Genomic DNA, 4613 nt, shown 5'->3' on the forward strand with positions numbered 1-4613 from the left:
TTGAGCCCCAGGCGCCGAGCCTCCAGTTTCTCTCTTCCTGGACAACTTGCTTCGGGAAGTTCTTGTTGCTCCTACAGACTCCTCAACTTCTGCCCTCAAGGGGCTTACTTGACCAAGTGCTGAGCTCGTCTCCTGTGAGCCAAGACTCATCTTGGCAAATTCTCTAGATGGTAAAGTGTTAAAACTTCCTACTGGGCTTGGCGCCTGTAGCTCAGGTGGCTAAGGCGCCAGTCACATACACCTGCGCTCGTGGGGTTCGAATCCACCCTGGGCCAAACAATGACGGCTGCAACCAAAAAAATAGCCGGGCGTTATAACAGGCACCTGTAATCCCAGCTACTTGAGAGGCGGAGGAAGGAGAATCGCTTGAGCCCAGGAGGATGAAACCTCCTTGGAATCTGCTTGAGCAGAAGAGGATGAAACCTACTTGATCGTGATGAATGATTTTTTTAATGTGATTTTTTTAGTCTATTGGCTAGGATTTTATTGAGAATTTTTGTATCTACATTCATTAGTGAAATTGGTCTGAAGTTCTCCTTTTCAGTTGGGTCTTTTTCCATTCTCTGAACATCTTAATTTATTTTCTATTTTCATTTCCTTGTCTCTGTGCTGCATTTTGGGTGAGTTTGTTGGTTCATGAAGGTTTTCTTTTCTTTTTTTTGAGACAGAGTCTTACTATGTCACCCTCGGTAGAGTGCTGTGGCATCACAGCTCACAGCAACCTCAAACCCTTGGGCTTAAGCAATTCTCTTGCCTTGGCCTCTCAAGTAGCTGGGACTACAGGTGCCCACCACAGCATCTAGCTATTTTCTTGTTGCAGTTGTTTTAGCTGGCCCGGACTGGGTTTGAACCTGCTACCCTCGGTGTATGTGGCTGGCCCCATAACTATTGTGCTACAGGTGCTGAGCCTGAAGATTTTCTTTTCTAACATCATTATTATAAATTTCAAACATTTGACCAAGCTGAAAGACCTTTACAATGAATACACATTACCCATTACCTGGATTCTACCATTAGCATTTTATTATACTTAATTATATCCGTTTCTTATTTTTGATCTACTTCAAGTGAACTGCAGACATCAGCATCTATGGAGTTTTAATTCTTTATTTTTAGAATTTCACTTATTTTCCAATCTGCCCATTTGTTCCTAGTTGTATTTTTTTTACTTTGATTATGTTCCTTGTTTCTATAAAAATTTCCCCACATAACTGTCTTCTTTATCTTATAATTCCAATAAGTATTTGGGTGCACATTGGTTTTTGTTGTCTTTTGCTAAAATGCCTTCCTGTTCTTGATCTCAATCTATATTGTACTGTCCTGTCTAATATGGTAGCTATGAGCCATATGTAGCTATTAAAATTAAAATTAAAATTTTGAAATACAAGCCAGGTGCAGTGGCTCATGCCTGTAATCCTAGCACTATGGGAAGCTGAGGCAGGTGGATTGCTTGAGCTCACAGGTTTGAGACCAGCCTGAGAAAAAGTGAGACCCCTGTCTCTACTAAAAATAGAAAAACTGAGGCAAGAGGATTGCTTGAACCCCAGAGTTGGACGTTTTTTGAGCTATGACACCACTCTACCCCGGCACTCTACCCAGGGCAGCAGCTTGAGATACTGTCTCAAAAAAAAAAAAAAAAAAGAAAAGAAAAGAAAAGAAATTCAGTCCCTTTTTATACTAGCTATAAAAAGGACTTCATAAAATCTTTCCCCAGATCATTATCTTCAAGTGTTTTCCCCACACTTTCTTTGAGGATTCTTCTTCACATTCTCAGTAACCACATGTGTCTAGTGGTTACCCTGTTGGGTAGGGCAGAGTATAGAATAACTTCCATCATTCATATAAATGACATAACTCTATTCATATAAAACTGCATTTATAAAAACAGGCAGCAGCTGGGTTTGCCCCATGGGTTTAGTTTGTGGATCCCTGCTCTAGGCCTAAATTGGCATGTTTTCTTTAAAAAGGATTTACTTTTGCTTGTATCCTGGTAGGCACCAACCTGGAAGCACACTGGTCTCTCCAGGGCTCTCCCCAGGGCAAGCATCCCAGACTTGTGCCCTCATTATATTGCTGTCCTGGAGTGTCGTGTCTACAGCCACCCTCAGGAGAACATGCCTGCAGCAAGTTCTTGCTGTTCTAATCCCCTGGTACTTTTCTTTGCAGAGTAAGGTGGGGATGGGACACATAGATACCTTTTCTTTGCAAATGATTAATTTTGTGTATATCCTCTTTAAGTTCTGGTTCTGTAGTAGGAGAGTCTTTTTTCTTTTTTGAGACAGAGCCTCAAGCTATCCCCCAGGGTAGAGTGCTGTGGCTTCACAGCTCACAACAACCTCCAACTCCTGGGCTCAAGCGAGTCTCCTGCCTCAGCCTCCCAAGTAGCTGGGACCACAGGCACCTGCCACAATGCCCGGTTATTTTTTTGGTTGCAGCCATCATTGTTGTTTGGCAGGTCTGGGCTGGATTCAAACTTGCCACCTTAGGTGTACGTGGCTGGCGCCTTAGCCACTTGAGCTATAGGCACCGAGCCTATAGGAGAGTCTTTTAGAGCTTCTAGTCCCCCAAGCACCAGATGCAGGTATTCCTTCTTCCATTATTTTCCTTTTCATTACTGGATAAACTTGGCTATTAAAACTTCTGCAGGAAAAATAAGCAAAACTCTTCGTTGCTGTAGAGCAGGGGTCCTCAAACCTTTTAAACAGGGGACCAGTTCACTGTCCCTCAGATTGTTGGAGGGCTTGGACTATGGGCCCCTGGATGAGTCGGCTGTTAAGCAGGACAGGCAGCGTAGGCAAAAACACCAGGTGGGCCGGATAAATGTCCTAGGTGGCCACATGTGGCCTGCAGGCCGTAGTTTGAGGACATCTGCTGAGAGAGTTAGAGCTGTGCTCTGATTTAGCACAATAAGTGATACCTGGGGATTACTTCATGGGGTGTTTAGACCTATACTCACTGCCATATAGAGATGGGATCTGACAGAACCTAGATGTTGGACCTTGCCTATCCTTTCCAAGCCTCCAATGCCAGGAGTAACAGTGCTGGTGGCCAGTAGAACTGGAAGCCACAGTGAGAAGCTTCAGAGAGCTGTGACTGGGTTGGGGTAAGAAAGATGACAAAGGGTAGATGGATGAGGGGTCCCTATTGATCCACACCCACACTTCTCTGAGATTTCTGTATTGGGATGGCAGTAGGCCCACTAAGCACCTACTGCCATCCTGAAGCAGAAAACATTTGCCATGTGTTCCAAGTGCATCCATTTCTCATCTCACTGATAAGCTTTGGGTTGGATTAGCCTGCTCCCCTCATCACCCAAGCATTACTCATGTATTGGTACCTCAAATCGTTGGGTTGTTCTCAGTGCTATCTTGCATTGAGGCTGGACTATGAGAATAGGCTTGCTTTCTCTTCATCAAACTTATCCTGTCTAGTTTCCTAGATAACCTAGCTTCTGTTGGTAGTTGTAGCTCTTTGCTTGTGCGAGTGCTTTTTATCCTTTAGGTCTCTGTTCAGATGCCACCAACACATCGCCCTGTTTAATTCTTTCAAAGCACATATTGCTGTCAGTAACATTCTTGTTTATTATCTATCTGTCTCACTGGAAGGCGGTGAGAGAGGACACCTTGACCTCTGACTTGTTCTGTGGTGTATGCCCAGGAACCAGTGAGTCACTTGGCACATAGCATACAGTGGTGAACAAATGTTACCTTGCTTTGGAGCATCTTCCTTTTAGGAACTCAGGAAATACAACAGTAAACTCAACTGAATATCTGCTTATGATTTTATGGAATTCTGGTGAGGCTTTGAGTGAGGGGAAGAGTCTTAAAGAAAATCACGCTCTAGAGCAGTGATTTTCAACCAGTGTGCCGCCTCACACTGGTGTGCCATGGGAGGGTCTTAGGTGTGCTGTGTAAATTTTGAAAGATCATTAATTAAATTATTTTCAATAAATGAATAAATTTCAAAAGAAGTTCAAGGCACAGTAAGTTTTTTTTTTTTTTTTTTTACTCTTCTTCTTGAAACATAATTGTGCTATGGAAGTTTGACTATAGGTTCAAGTGCGCTAAAAAAAATTTTGAAAAACACTGCTCAGAGAGGTATTTTCTCAGTTCTGGGTGCTTTGTTTTTCTATATGCATCAGTGGGGATCCAATGAGATAACGAGTGCCATATAGTCCCTCTTAAATGACATACTGAAAAATAGGTCTGTTTCCCCCTATATTTTGACTTCCCTTACCCCACTCTGCCAAAATATTAGGTTTTAGAATTCTATGAGGTTTAAGTTAAACTTTTCCCTCCATTCTGATAGCGATGGGTTCAAGGGACTATTGGGAGCCCAGGAAACTGAATCTACTCTAGATAAGTAAACGTTGTGTGCCCTGGGCCCCTCTTGACTTTAGGGGAGAGATATGAGTCCCACCACTGAAGTGACCAACTAATAGGGTGGCGCTTGTGGCTTAGTGGGTAAGGTGCCGGCCCCATACACCGAGGGTGGCGGGTTTGAACCTGGCCCTGGTCAAACTGCAACAAAAATATAGCTGGGCGTTTGTGGCGGGCACCTGTAGTCCCAGCTACTCGGGAGGCTGAGGCAAGAGAATCATCTAAGCCCAAGAG

This window comes from Otolemur garnettii, unplaced genomic scaffold, assembly GCF_000181295.1.
Source record: "Otolemur garnettii isolate 467f Iridium unplaced genomic scaffold, OtoGar3 scaffold00024, whole genome shotgun sequence".
Classification (NCBI taxonomy): Eukaryota; Metazoa; Chordata; class Mammalia; order Primates; family Galagidae; genus Otolemur; species Otolemur garnettii.